This window comes from Xenopus laevis, chromosome 8L (genome assembly GCF_017654675.1).
Source record: "Xenopus laevis strain J_2021 chromosome 8L, Xenopus_laevis_v10.1, whole genome shotgun sequence".
In the NCBI taxonomy this organism is placed as follows: domain Eukaryota; kingdom Metazoa; phylum Chordata; class Amphibia; order Anura; family Pipidae; genus Xenopus; species Xenopus laevis.
Genome location: NC_054385.1, coordinates 122,532,753 through 122,548,756, shown reverse-complemented (window position 1 = coordinate 122,548,756; position 16,004 = coordinate 122,532,753). Strand labels below are relative to the sequence as shown.

Sequence of the window (16,004 nt, the reverse complement as noted above, 5' to 3'; positions counted from 1 at the left end):
TAATGTATGGGGTTTTTTTCATGAAAATGGTGAGGTTTGGGGCATATCGGATATAGAGTTTGGGCAGATATAAAGCCCAACCATTCCTCATGGCAACCCTACTGCTAGGATTTAAAATGTATCATATTATGTTTCTGCTGTTGACAGCACTGACTGCGCCAACTCTTCTCTGCATAAAATATTCATTTTAATATGCCGCCTTATCTAACAACCCTCCATCCCAGCCTCCGAGAGCTGATGGAAATCTATACAGAACCGCACGGCTGGTCCATAAAAATGTACGATTGAAATAAATAGGGTGATAAAAAAAAATCCAATAAGGAAAGGGTTCAATTAAGAGCATCCATCATGATTATTAAAGCGTTTGACTTCATTAACTAACATTGATTGTCTCTGCTGGGGAACAGGGCAGCCGGGAGGCTTCTGGCAGAGAGAGAGATTGAGAAGATACGGCTCTCAGGGATGGGCTCCAAAACTCACCGGAGCTGAGAAATTACAAGTCAAGGATGTTTCCTCGAAATCGTTGTAGGATAAAATAGACGCAGCATTATGAGCTCATCACTACTGAAATAATAAGCCATAAATGATCTGGAGAATTATATATATATATCAGGAAAGAATATGGTCACACTTGGGCTTGGGTAGAAGGTTAGTGATTAGAGTGACTAAGGGTGCTTACCAATTGGAACCCCCAAATGATTTTACTTGAGCCTGTTCAATTTCAACATTTGGCCTCAACGAGCACAGTCCCTATGGCCAAGAGAACAACAGAGCTCTTCTTATGGGAATGTAACACAACAGGAGGACTCTGCGAGGTAAACAGAAGGGTTTTGGGCAGGCAGCCAGAGACACACAAGGGGTTATTTATTAAAATCCAAATGTATCTCATTATTTTTTAAAATATACTCTGCCAAATAGACACGGGTTATTTCCCCTTATTTATCTAGATATTTTCCCGAAAATATCCTGTGAGCGAAAAAACAAAAAAATCAAGAAAAATGTCTGGATTTTCCGCCTGAAAACTCAGATTTTCCCCGAAAACCACAAAATCTTTCGGATTATTGCACAAAACCCAGTGGTGATCAGGATATCTTGAGGATTTTTGGATTTGGACTTTTCCCATCCTCGGGGTATAATAAATCCTGAAAAATTTGAGTTTATTTATTTATTTTTTTATAGTCAAAAAAACTAGAATTTTTCGAGTTTTTGGCATTTACACTTCAATAAATAACATCATCACAAACATTTCTTTTCAAAGAGACTCACCACGTAAACGAGGAGGCCCAGGTGCTCTGCCCCAGGTTTTAAGCATAAGTGCAAAAGGTCTTTATTGAAGTACAAGTGTGGATTACAGCCTTACTCGTTTCGTGTTCTCACAACACTTAATCATAGGCTCTAATGTGAGAACTAGGGATGCACCGAATCCACTATTTTGGATTCGGGCTGAATCCTTCGCGAAAGATTTGGCTGAATACCGAACTGAATCTGAATCCTAATTTGCATATGCAAATTAGGGGATGGGGAGGGCAAAACATTTTTTACTTCCTTGTTTTGTGCCAAAAAGTCACATGATTTTGCATATGCAAATTAGGATTCGGATTCGGTTCGGCCAGGCAGGAGGATTCAGCCGAATCCAAATACTGCTGAAAAAGGCCGAATCCTGGCCCAATCACAAACCAAATCCTGGATTCGGTGCATCCCTAGTGAGAACACGAAACGCATAAGGCTTTAATCCACACTTGTACTTCAATAAAGACCTTTAATAAATAACCCCCACAAAGTCAAAGGCTACAACTGTATTAACACCTTCGTAGAGACAAAGGGACACACCAAGTAAATGCAGAATACATTTTCCACTCAATATTTTTACTAGACGATAGGAATATCTAACAATGAAGGTAAAGCAGCCCATTATTATTCATGTGAAATTGGAGAATGTTGCTTATTCTGTTCTCTGGGGAAATAATGCTTTACTTTAGTTCTTAGTAAAAATTTTCAGTCTAAAATCATTGTCGAGCTGCGCTACACCCCCTCCCCCACTCCCAGACAAATGTAGGTTTTCACTGCTTTGAATGAAAAGTGGTGTCCCCTGTGGCCCCACAGTGAGAAGACTTACAGACAAGCAATGGTAGGGATGTATATGTTATATCCCATTCCGCTGTTCCAAGTTCCCCACAATCTCTAGAGACTACCAGTCTACCTGATGAAGAACAAGTTCCTTCTGAGCAGCTGCAACAGAATATCCAGTCCCCCCATGAGCAGATGTTGGCCGAGCCGTCCTATTCCCTGATCCCACGCACCTGCCTTGCACTGCACAACCAAACACTGAGATGTTTAGTATTCTGAGAACCTCTCCAGAACAGCACAGAGCTCAGTAATTTCCTTCTGGCAGAACAATCTCAGGGGATGTATGGGAAAATGCTCTGCTCATGGATGGGCGATAGTTTGGAACAGAATGTTCTCCCGCAAGATTATTTCTTATTAATGCAGCAAAATAGGTAGTAGTGTACAATATACAGCCAAATGTATGCAGACATGCCTTCTAGTTAATGGAATAAACTATTTAAGTCATTATTTCTGACATATGTGCCACTACATCATACAATAACATGCTTGACAACCCCTTAGTACTTTGCAGCAATAGTGTAGAGAAGGCCCTTTCCTGTTTTAGCACAATAATGCCCCTATGCACAAAGTAAGGTCTGTACAGAATGGGTTTGCTGGGATGGAAGTAGAAGAACTTGACTGACCTGGACAGAGCCCTGACCTCAACCCTTAAACTTAAAAAGCAGATGCGAGCCATGCCAGCTTCCCCAACATCAGTGCCCAGCCTCCTGATCATGAATGGCGTAAAATTCCACCAACAATGTTCCAACATCTAGTGCAAAAGCCTTCCTGGAAAAGTAGAGGCCCAACTTCATTTCATTTCCTTAGATTGGGAATGAGATATGGACAGACAGGTTCCACATGCATTTGGCCACATTGTAGAAATACTCAACCACAACACAAGACAGGACTACTGCATAAAGGAAGGTCTGCACAGAATGGCTTCCCTGAGATGGGAGCGGAACAACCTTACTGGCTGCAGAGAGCCCTGAGATCAACCTAACTGAACCCCTGTGGTATAAATTAAAATACTGATGTGAGCCATGCCAGACTTCCCAAAATCAGTGCCCAACCTGCTAATCATGAATGGCAGAAAATCCCACCAATGATGTTCTGACATCTACTGCAAAAGCCTTCCTGGTTTCCACATGCTTTTGCCCATATCGTGGAAATCCTCAACCACAACCTAGGGCAGGACTACTGCACATCAGTGCCTAGCCTCCTAATCATGAATGGCAGAAAACCCACCGACGAGTGCCATTTAGTACAAAGGCCTTACTGGGAATGCAGAAGCCCAACTAGGGTTGCCACCATTTTTTTTTTTTGCGAAAACATGCAGTGGGTGGGTCATGGTGTAGAGGGGTGGGCCAGTGACTTTGGAGTAGGGCCAGTGATGTCAGGGGTGGGGCGGGTGACGTCAGGGCAGGGCGGGTGATGTCAGGGGCGGGACTGATCACTGACTGACGTGTCATTGACTTCAATTTCCTGTCCGGATTTCCTAATTTGGCTATGTACATTTTATTGTTGCCCAATATTCTACATCAGTAACACATAGCTTGGGCCAGGCCCAGACTGGCAATCTGTGGGTTCTGGCAAATGCTAGAGGGGCTGCTGTATGGCTCCATAGAAAGTTACCATATAGTGGGCTGGTAGGGGTCTGTTTGGGCTGGTAGGAGGCTGTTTGGGCCTCTGTGTACTTGGAATGACAGGGCCTATTTTGACTCCCAGTCCAGGCCTGGGTTGGGCAGCATGATCAATACTTGTTTGTGCAGTCAATGGCTGTCAGCCTTGCCTATGACACAATTGCAGTTAGAGTGACATCAGATAGGGCTATGCTGGACAACTTAGCCGATTATGTGGCACTAACATTAAAACGTAGAAAGTCAAAGTCTCTGTGTTTTGGCTGCATGTGCATCACCCATTTCCAAGGGTAATTTGACGCCACAATAACAGAATTTCTAAGAAATCATTTCCATTTCCAACTGGATGTTTTTCTGCAGTTAAAGGGCAGGGTGACTGTTTGCTGAGATGCAGGCGGAAATGGAAACTTGGCCAGGCAGGCACAGACAGCTGGATTTTAATACACAAGTTTATGGATAAAGTCCAGACATAAAAGATCCCACAAAGGTCATGAATGTGGGAGATGGGTTCGGACAGAAGGGCCTTCGTACAAGGAAAGAAGATCTGCACACCCTCTAGCAAGAGACAACATTACACCAGAGCAAGGTATTTGCTGGAGGTGCTACTACAACACACATTGCTACAAAACCGGTTTGCCAAGTTCTTTTTTTAACAAGAGCAATTACAGGGAGTTCAAAACCCCCACTTTACACATCAAGAAATCAGATAGTGAGACAAAGGACAATTCTTGCCCTCATTGCCTAAAAGCATAAAACAGGAGCATACGTAAATCCCGGACATAATGCTGCCTCAGTTAATTAAAGGAGAAGAAAAGTCTTTGTAAAAATTAAATAGGCAGAAACTGCTCCACTGAGCACTTCTGCAATCTGATTTAAATGGGTGTTAAAGCTTCTTTATCTCTCTGCCACCCTGGGGGTAAATTCTCCAATGCAGAAGGCTCCTCACAATCAGAATCCTTCTTGTATGTGCACCCTGGGCCCCACCACTGCCATGACAATGTATAGGGCTCTGGAGAGATCGAGCAGTGTACCCAAGCCCAACAGAGAAGCTTCAGAAAGCCCCTTCACCTCGGGTTTGGTGATTTCACATTGTCATAATGCTAAGTTACATTACAGGCCAACTTGAGTGAAAGTTCCAAAGCTGCCCAACCAACTCTCCTTCATGTCAGCTGGAGTGACAAATAGTCAATTTATCTCTGACAAGCCCTGTCATCAGCCCAGAAGTTAATCTCCTATGCAGTAGGCAACTTCAATCAAACTTCGTCCAGCAAAGGGTACCCTGCATCCCACCATTTTCCTCAAATGTGGACCAAATACTGTTGGTGTCCAAGGGAATACTTGGACACTATGAGCCTACAACATTTACTCCACCCATGGAACTACACCATTCACTCCACCCATGGGCCTCAACCACTCACTCCACCCATGGGCCTACACTACTCACTCCACCCATGGGCCTACACTACTCACTCCACCCATGGGCCTCAACCACTCACTCCACCCATGGGCCTATACCATTCACTCCACCCATGGGCCTACACTACTCACTCTACCCATGGGCCTACACTACTCACTCCACCCATGGGCCTACACTACTCACTCCACCCACTTACTAACACCCCACAAAGAGGCATCTCAGATAATCAGTGGACTTTTATCCCCTTATATACAAAGCACTCACATGTTCCCTCCTCATTGCATGCATTTTTTCATATTTTACTTTTTAATTAAAGTATAATTATTAAAGTATAAAACTGTTTATAAATTAATATTTACCATGGTGCTGGTGACCTGGAATGAAAGCTGTTTCTAAGCAAGCCTTTACCCCAAAATTCCATCCATGTTGTGTCCAAACCTGCCCGGATCATGGGTGCAGCTCTCTCCTCCCACACGGTAAAGCTTTGCAGTTTGCAGTGAGAGCAAGAAATCTTTTATTGGGATATGAACTGGTTCCCAGTCGGTGTCCTTCACCCGGATACACCCACTATGTATGAAAGTGTAATCGCCAGTCGGGCTCGGTTCCAGCATCATAGAGACACACCAACAGTACTTACAATAAACTTGGCAGTCCCACGAGGCATGTACTAGCTTTGTGTAAACACTTAGCTTTATCTTCATAATTGCTCTTTATTACAGTCCGGATAAACCACAATGACAGCTTCATTTTCACTCCCAGTTACCACTGTGCTTGGAGACCTGTCACCAAATCCACTACACTTTGTAAAGTCATATATGAATCATCCCCATGAGCGATTTGTAGTTAAACTATTTATAACAGGCAGACAGAGTGTGGTTTGCCATACAGGAAACTATTACAATTAGTTTGAGCTGGTTGCAAGTAGCTTGGTACATCACCTGCATAGTGTTCAATATTGGACCTGAGTGAAGGGAACTCAACATGAACCTCTCTGATTCTCTCTTCATCCCACTCTCTCCCCTTATTTTGTTATACTGTTATGTTCTCTGGTTTGCCCCTCTCTTGTTTTCTAACCTTTGTACACTTTCAACCTGATATGTGTATATATCTCCTTCTTCCCTTTTCTCAGTTCTCCTGTTTGGTCTTACTTTATATGCCTTTTTTCCCCTCTGTACTCCTTAAACCTATTTTGTATTCTTCTATTAATCCTTCTTTCTTATTTTCCCCAGCCTGAATTTAGCCCTCAGGACATACAACTTTAAAGCTCATGGGGCTCCATGGAGGAGGTCCACATGGCACCAGGAAAGGTAGGTCAGTGGTAGAGTCGATGAGTAGGGTCAAACCGTGAGCAGCCTGAAGATCTACTTTCCTGGTGGGCCAGTTTAACCCAGTTAACCTCAGGTAATCACACCAGGATGAAGATCTTCAGCTATCCTTGTGGACCAGTTGAAACCAGTTATATTCAAATAAAAACTTTGTAGCACCTGTTTAGCATAAGCAAATAAACCAGATCATCATCAGTTTAGTCACATACAAGGAGTTTAACTACATGAAACTGCCCAACATTTGTGGAGAGCACTACTTGTTTGGTCACCTGAAGGAACTTATTTCTGATTGGTTGATTAAAGCAATCCATTGTTGATTTGGTTACTGACTGCTCAGATTTTATGTTTTTTTAAGGTTCTAAGTTACTTTTGGACCATGCACAAGAAATATCAGGCCATTGTCATTAAAAATGGCCAAAATGGCCAAAGGTTTGAACCATGAGCAACAAGCATTAAGCTAGTCATACACGAAGCAACATCTGAACTGAACATCTGTTGCCTACTTAGGACATCCATCTTTGAAACTCTTAAAGTAGACTAGGATAAGGGAGAGGAGCAATAAGGCCAGGCCCGAACTTGCCATAGACATTTGCTATTTAGTGGAGTCGTGGGTAGGATAACTGTCTCACCCCTTTAAAAGAGGACACTTCTTGAATACACATACTGCAAGTTGGGTGCATAGCTTCACACAAGTCCTTGATCCATGCATCCAACTTGCAGCCGGTGTATTCAACAAGTGTCCTCTTTTAAAGGACTGGGATGGTAACCCTTAGGGTGAGGGTTATTAGGGCCTCTGGGTACTTGAAATATCAGGACCTATTTAGAATCCCAGTCTGTGCCTGCATGAGGCACCATGATAGTTAGGTCAAATAGTTGAGTAGACTTAAGCCTTGAGAAGCCTGAAGATCTCCTCGTTTCCTGGTTGATCAGGTTAACCCAGCTAGACTCAGCTACCCACACAATGGGACCAGATCAGGAGGGTGAAACCCATGTAGACAGAGCAGAAGATGATAACTGGCTGCTGAGATGTTATTGACCAAGAGGATTTTCATTTTTAAGTAACCAAAAATATTAGGCCACTGTAAAAATTACCAAACTCTGCAACAATTTGGAGTCAGCATTAGACTCAATCCAGCTTAGATCCTACTATTCCTTACTGCAGCAATCTCTTTCCATTAAATCCAAGTGCATATCCATAAAATATCCGACATCTCCATATGCTCTAAGGTTGGTATATGAAATTATCTTTGCAGTTTTCATACAGTCTGGGGGAAAGAATGCTTCTCAGCTAGCGGCTGTGCGTCACTGGGCCGGTACAACACATAACAGCAAAGCACAATTGATAATACAAAGCACGTTGATTTAAGGAGGTTTTGCACTGTCTCTTCTAAGAACAGCTGGTAACATTCTCTAAACAAAGTCATGCGGCTACCAAAGAATCGCAGCCCTAGGGAGCCTTTTCCAGAGAGGCAAGTCAAGTCAAGTCAAGACAGTGGTTTATACTGAAGCTTTTTAGACGGAGCGTGTCCACTGGATTAAGTCTATTTCTTCGGCTAAAGTAACCAAGATGTCTTTAGCTAAACAGTACTGGGCTCTCAGGTGGGTGGCGCCATGGTAAACCTTGGAGCACCACATTAATTATCTGTATTTCTAGGGAACATATAGTCTATGTCAGGGCTCTCCCAGAGGAGACCAAGGCAAATGGGAAGGAGCTATCTTTTCCTTTGACAGTAAAGTGCATTGGCATAGACCAGTGATTGGTAACTTCTGTGGTACCGAGGGCCAGAATTTTCTCGCCCGACAAGGTGTAGGGCCGACAATGGAAGCCAGTGTTGAGCCAGGCTCTGTTTTAAACCATGTCCACTTTAAACCACACCCATGTTACCACAAGACCATGCCAGCATTAATGGTGGTAGCACACAAAAAAACCAAATGGTTGGTGCTCACTGCAGGGATATCACTCATATGTGAAAAAGGTTAAGTCACATTAAGACACCTTTAAATTCATATGCCTCCTGTGGATAATACAGCACCCCCAGCACAAGTTTAATCTTTAACCTTAGGGGCCCCTTACAATTTTCAAATGCTGACAAACCCCCACCAGGCTTATGTTCCACAGGCAGAGTATGGCCTGCACAGGCAACACAGGGCAGGCAGATTATGGCACACACAGGCAGCACAGGGCAGGCAAAGTATGGCACACACAGGGAGCATAGGGCAGGCAGAGTATGGCACACACAGGGAGCATAGGGGAGGCAGAGTATGGCACACACAGGCAGCACAGGGCAGGCAGAGTATGGCACACACAGGGAGCATAGGGCAGGCAGAGTATGGAACACACAGGGAGCATAGGGCAGGCAGAACAGAGCAGGAGACAGGGAAATTTATCAGGACCACTCTAAAATGTACTACATACAGTGACACAGTGCTGGTGCCCCTTCATATGAGGTGTGAACAGGTGAACAATAGAGGTGTTATAAGTGTGAACGATGCAGGGGGGATTACATGTGTGAACAACGCAGGTAATTGCAGTCTGAATTTGAGGTTTAAACAATGCAGGGGCCGGTAATCTCTGTACTGATACCTTTTAAAGTTTACATATGGTAAGCAGATACAACAGGCAGGCTTTTACGTAGTGGGCCACACAAGGCCACGCCAGTTGGACAGCCCTGGCATAGACTATTATGTACACGGAAAATGTATACTCTACACATTTATAATGGTGTTGATTTTTCTTCCCATAGTAAATGTATCTGTTGGGAGGTGGGGTCACATAAAATCCCTTGAAGACCACAGAAGTTGAAATGGCCATGACTGGCTAACACTCCTTTGATGTTCTATTGGGAGTCCAGTGACCACCGGTACTGTTGCCTCAGGGACCTGCACAACCCCCTGGCCCCCCACTGAAGCCACAACACCCCTGGCCCCTGGGCCCCCTACCAAAGCTGCAACATCCTTTCACCCCAATGGGTACTTTATTATTAACTTGTTGCAGCTGTGATTGGGCTGGGGTAGCAGGTAAAAGTGCAGAGCCCAGGGTTTAAGAGGGCCTGGGTCGGTGCAGCCCACCTGGTGTCCCGACATCCCAGTCCGACCCTGACACTCTGTTACTTGCTACCCCTCAATTACAGCGTGCCTCTTATCCCGGCTTCACTAAGGCATGGTTACTTCCCACCTCTTCTCTGATAATGAGGCTTACTACTACTACACTCCCAATTCCCAGTCTCCTGGTGGGCCAGTTCAACCCTGATGCACCTTTTTCAGAAAAATTCAAGTAACCAGTATTTTGGCCAAGGCACAAGTATAGAGGTCCATGTAAAAATACCAAACAATGCTTTCACCCTCAGGGCAGGATTTACACAGTGGGCACCCCTAGGCCCGCTGTTGTTCGTCGCCCCTGTCCTTCTCTTTTATTCTCTCAAATTTTCATCATTGGGACTGGAGCAATGGGGATTGGTGCACGGGAGATTTATAAAATCTATTGTATCTCCTGCTCATCCCCAGGACCCAATATGGGTGTAGTTGGACAGCATACCACCCTCTAAAATCCTGGCACCCTAGGCCTGGGCCTTGGTGGCCTGTCCAAAATTCCAGGCCTGTTCACCCTTGCTAATTTCATTGTCCCCAGATCATTCGTGATTACAGCAGGTCCAGTAACCCATAGCAACTAATCAGAAGGTAATATTTATTGGTCATCTATTTGAAAACAAAAAAGACATGATAATACTGTAGATCCAGTATCTGCAGTATCTTTTATTTATATAGTGCCAACAATAGTGCTTAGAGAATATATACATAATTCTCCTGAATCCCTGTCCCAGAGGTGCTTACAATCTATGGTCCCTATCTCACTAATGTGGACAATTCACTCCTATTCTGCCCCCAGGCCTGATAAAGGATGAGATGCAAGATGGAAATGATTATGGAGGAATGTTTGGGAGGATTGCCTAAGGCCAGCACTACCCTAAACCAGATGTTATCTCCAGTAAATGGCCGGCACCGATTGTACCAAACAAGATGTGACCAGCAGATAAACATCATGTACCACTGGCCATCAAAGACTCACATGTGTTGTCCAGCCTGAAGTCAGCTAGAGATGAGATGGGGACATTAGCTTACTTTAGAAGTTCAGCAAAGTCAAGATGATAGAGTAGACAGCAGGAACATTATTTATGGGGTTTATGTGTACATGTGCTGTACATTAGCTGCGTTAGAACTTTTCTGGTTTCTACTGCTTTGGATAAGGGAATACACGCCAAATGATAAGGCTTGCCAAACACATATATAGTAGTGACATAATATAAAATATAATAATATACAGTTATCCAGATCGGACTGGCCTGCCAGGGTAACGGGCAATGTCCAGATGGGCTCCTCTTATTTTACCATAAAGACATGTCACGTGTACAGCAATAACTATGGTTTACATTAAACAGCTTTTATGGCTATGCTACACATGCACTCAAAATTGTCATCTTTAAAGAAGAACTAAACCCTAAAACGGAATATGGCTAAACATGCCATATTTTATACAGTATAATGACCTTATTGCACCAGCCTAAAGTTTCAGTTTAGCAGCAATGATCCAGGACTTCAAACTTGTCACAGGGGGTCACCATCTTGGAAAGTGTCTGTGACACTCACATGCTCAGTGGGCTCTGATTGGCTGTTGAGAAGCTAAGCTTAGGGCTCGTCACTAATTATCCAGCAGAAAATGAGCTTCCCCTGTAATATAAGCTGATGCTACAGGGCTGATTATTAAATTCTGATGCTAATTGCACTGGTTTCTGTGCTGCCATGTAGTAATTATCTGTATTAATTACTAATCAGCCTTATATTGTGACATTTCTATTCTATGTGTACTGTATATTGTGAGTGGGTCCCTAAGCTCAGTAAGTGACAGCAGCACAGAGCATGTGCAGTGAATCAGCAGAAAAGAAGATGGGGAGCTACTGGGGCATCTTTGGAGACACAGATCTTTACTGCTAAAAGGCTGTGGTTGCCTTGGGCTGGTACAGAAGCACAAAACATAATGTAGAATATTTCTACCTACTTCTTTAGTTAGGCTTTAGTTCTCCTTTAAGCAGTGACAGATGGTTGTCATTCATATAGCTGTTCTTGTACCGCAAGCTTCATATATTTCTCACGCTTTTACTTCTGCCTCAGTCACAGAAGTCTCTTCAATTCTTGGTGTTAAATCCGTCACAAGACTCTACCGGAATCAGTGAAACAAATATTAATGAGCCAATCAGATAAAGGTTAAAGATCTTGGTTTGATATTGAGACTATATATATAGATATACATATAGACTCTGCCATAAAGCAAGACAAGGCTGCCGTTTTATCACTAAACAGGAAGAAGAGACAGTCACATGCATCAGACGGTGGTGTGGATATGTACTGCAGTCCATTGCTTTGTGGCCTGGCTCCCCAACAAAAATAATTACTCCTTTAAAAAATAAATAGAAAATACCCAGGACACCAACCCTTGCAGTCTTAAAGGGGTAGTTCAACTTAACTTAAAATGTAGACAATGGCATTCTGGGTCGTTATACAATTGGTCTGAATTGTGTACATTTTACTTGTGCATTGGTCAATTTTGGAATTATACTATTCAGTTTCCATGCAGCTACCTGGTTGCTATGGTGATAAAGACCTAGCAACCAGGTAGTCGTTTGGAAGTCAGTATAGAAGGTGAATGTTAGAGGCACCAAATAGAAAATTAAATGACAAAAACTAATAATGGCAAACTGAAGGCCTGCCAGTCTGATTGCTCAAAGAGAGAGGACAAAGTCACAGTGGGGGGGGGGATACATTCCAGCAATGAGATTAGACTGGATCAAGGAGGCACATGGTCCAATGTGATCGGGAACAGAAGCTCCTCTTCACTGTCCAAGATACAATAACAAAGGCTTATGGGCTTGGGTGAGGGTGACATATCAAGGTAGGCTTGCGTGATACTGCCTCTTTAAAATATCCAGGAAGGAAGACATTTTTGGTAAGGGGAAGGCAGGACTGTAAATCTGATGAGATGACTGAGCAGAAAGGTTTGAAATGTGACATTCTCCAGTGACTCGTGTGACTTCCTCCAGTGGCTCGGTGACACCATTTAGAGGGAAGTTCACCTTGAAATAAACTTTTACTACGTTATAGATGGACCAATTCTAAGCAACTTCATAATTACCCTTCTTTACATTTTTTTGATGGTTTCCAAAGTACCCTTCCTATTGTGCCTCTTTCTGGCCTGCCGATGAAAATGCTGTTTGTCGGCGGGGGGGTCACTGACCCTGGCAACCAAATACCAGGCCGGACCTCCGTATCTTATAACAAGGTTTCAAATACAGGAGAACATTGAGGTTTCAGCCTCACTATTCCCCAGATCTCGCCCTAATGTGCTGAGCTTGTAGGTGTATCTAGGAGAGAAAATGTTTCCAAAGTCCAACCATCAAGTTGAGCCCCCTGGCCCTGTTCCAAGCCCTCCAGAAGGACCAGCCTGATGGCTTTGGAACCACTGCTTTATTCTAACCCCCTCTTGGCCTCATTACTATTTGTTACACAGGAGGCCTCCAAGTTCTCAGATCAAACTTCAGGTTAAACCCCTCAAGCTCTCAGTTGGGGGTTCCCCAAAGTTCAATATTTGGACCTCTGCTCTTCTCAGTTCTCCCTGTACGTCTTTTTAACTTTGCAAATTGACAGTTTTCCGATGCTGTACCATGTTAGCCATTATAAAAATATATTTAGAAAATGTAAAGTTTTTATTGTCCCTCTAAAAACGGGACAGTTGGGAGGAATGTAAAGTCCTCTCCCCCCCCCCCCCCCCCCCGCACTCTGCACTGATCTTATCCCAGAACCAAATGCATTTCATACATACCCTGCCCCATTCATCTATCCTTGTCAACACTACCAGCACCATAACTAACTGAAAGTATCTGCTAATGATTTGCTTCTATGGAGAGATGTAGAAGACAACAGGAATGATTGCTGGGGGGGTGGAGGTCTCAGTAGGATTTATGCCCCAGTGTAACATTAGCCCAAGGCTGTTTTGTCACTTGTACAGGTCACACCCGCTTATCAAGCCTTTCATGTCCCCCTGCAAAAAGCCAAAAGGTGACATTCCCAGGAAGAGAGAGTAAATCTATTCCATTCATTCACTTTACCCCCAGTGTTATGTTGTGTAACTCTCAACTATATACTGTACCTTCCCATCCCCCTTACAGCCTGACACTTTATATACTGTACCTTCCATATCCCAGGGCTGGGCACTTAATATACAGTATCATCCTACTGTCAAAGGCTGGACACTTTATATACAGTAACTTTCCTTTATTCCAGGGCTGGACACTTTATATACAGTAACTTTCCTTTATTCCAGGGCTGGACACTTTATATACAGTACCTTCCTACTCTCCTGGACTGGACACTTTATATACAGTAACTTTCCTTTATTCCAGGGCTGGACATTTTATATACAGTACCTTGCTACTCTCCAAGGCTGGGCACTTTATATACAGTAACTTCCAATTTTTCAGGGCTGGACACTTTATATACAGTACCTTCCTTCTCTCCAAGGCTGGGCACTTTATATACAGTAACTTTCCTTTATTCCAGGGCTGGACACTTTATATACAGTACCTTCCTACTCTCCAAGGCTGGGCACTTTATATACAGTAACTTTCCTTTCTTCCAGGGCTGGGCACTTTATATACAGCACCTTCCCATTTATCAAAAACTGGGCACTTTATATAAAGTACCTTCCTATTCTCCATGACTGGGCATTTCATTTCCTATTCATCAAGGGTTGGGTATTTATTTACAGTACCTTCCTACTCTCCCGGACTGGACACTTTATATACAGTAACTTCCAATTTTTCAGGGCTGGACACTTTATATACAGTACCTTCCTTCTGTCCAAGGTTGGGCACTTTATATACAGTACCTTCCAATTTTTCAGGGCTGGACACTTTATATACAGTACCTTCCTTCTGTCCAAGGTTGGGCACTTTATATACAGTACCTTCCTTCTCTCCAAGGCTGGGCGCTTTATATACAGTACCTTCCTTCTCTCCAAGGCTGGGCACTTTATATACAGTACCTTCCTTCTCTCCAAGGCTGGGCGCTTTATATACAGTACCTTCCTTCTGTCCTAGTTTGGGCACTTTATATACAGTACCTTCCTTCTGTCCAAGTTTGGGCACTTTATATACAGTACCTTCCTTCTGTCCAAGTTTGGGCACTTTATATACAGTACCTTCCTTCTGTCCAAGTTTGGGCACTTTATATACAGTACCTTCCTTCTGTCCAAGTTTGGGCACTTTATATACAGTACCTTCCTTCTCTCCAAGGCTGGGCACTTTATATATAGTACCTTCCTTCTCTCCAAGGCTGGGCACTTTATATACAGTACCTTCCTTCTCTACAAGGCTGGGCATTTTATATACAGTACCCAGGTCCGGACTGAGAATTAAAATAGGCCCTGGCATTTCAGGTACACGGAGGCCCAGTCAGCCCCCACCAGCCCCCACCAGCCCACTAAATACTGACTTTCTGTGGGACCTTATAGCAGCCCCTCTGGCATTTGCCAGAACCCACAGATTGCCAGTCCGGGCCTGACAGTACCTCCCCAATGTTCCAGGGCAGGGCACGTTATATAAAGTATCTTCCTTCTCTCCAAAGCTGAGCATTTTATACACAGTACTTTCCCCAATCTTCCAGGGCTGGGCACTTTATATACAATACCTTCCCATTATTGCAGGGCTGAGCATAATAACTTCCCATTATTGCAGGGCTGGACTCTTTATATACCATTCTCTTCCATTCTTCCAGGTGTGGGCACTTTATATACAGTACCCAGTCCCGGACTGGCAATATTTGGTAATTTTGCAAATGCTGTGAGATGTCATAGAAATGCCCCGGGCTGCTGGGGACTGTTTGGGCGTCTCTGTACTTGAAATGTCAGGGTCTATTTTGAATCCTAGTCTGGGCCGGACAATACCTTCCTACTCTCATGGAATCAGCATTTTATAGACAGTACCTTCCCATTTGTCCAGGGCTGGGCACTTTATATACAGTACCTTCCTACACTCCAAGGGCTGGCCACTTTATTTCCTTTAATTGTTTAATCCCTTTACAATCAAGCAATTCACATATGGCATAGCTTAGTAGCAATTCATTGAAATACATGCTGCATGGCCGCACACAAGTCAGTGCAGTCTGCAGCAGGCACCTAATAAACTGCATTAGCCTCAGCTGCAGGTGTGAACTGAACGTGTGTATTGTTTCAGGGTGAAGTGTTAATTCTTGAACAAACTGACAAAAAAGAGCAATCCTGAGTGTGTGCATGCTGGCCAACAGCCGGGCGCATTCCGCAGATAGTTCTCTGGGTTTGTAGTGGGATAAATAGCCTAAAATAGGAATTTGGCACCCGAGACTGAGACTGCCCGTCTCTGTATTTCTGCTTCTATGTTAAAAATGCAAAACTATGTTTTTAACTCCTTGATAGCCAGTGAGCCAGATTCT

At 43.7% G+C, this 16,004-nt stretch overlaps 1 protein-coding gene across 5 annotated transcripts in view; it reads right to left on the bottom strand.

Moving 5' to 3' along the window:
* dapk2.L (death-associated protein kinase 2 L homeolog) overlaps window positions 1-16,004 on the bottom strand; it is a 78,616-nt gene that overhangs the window by 57,522 nt on the left and 5,090 nt on the right. For 3 of the 5 annotated variants that reach the window (XM_041572124.1, XM_018229151.2, XM_018229154.2), the window contains exon 2: window positions 11,542-11,700. The exons of 1 other annotated variant lie outside the window; for it this stretch is intronic. The gene's annotated coding sequence lies outside the window, so the exon portion shown is untranslated. Of the gene's footprint in view, window positions 1-5,522; window positions 5,654-11,541; window positions 11,701-16,004 lie in introns of those variants that run through there. One more of the 5 variants, XM_041572122.1, reaches the window with a different exon arrangement.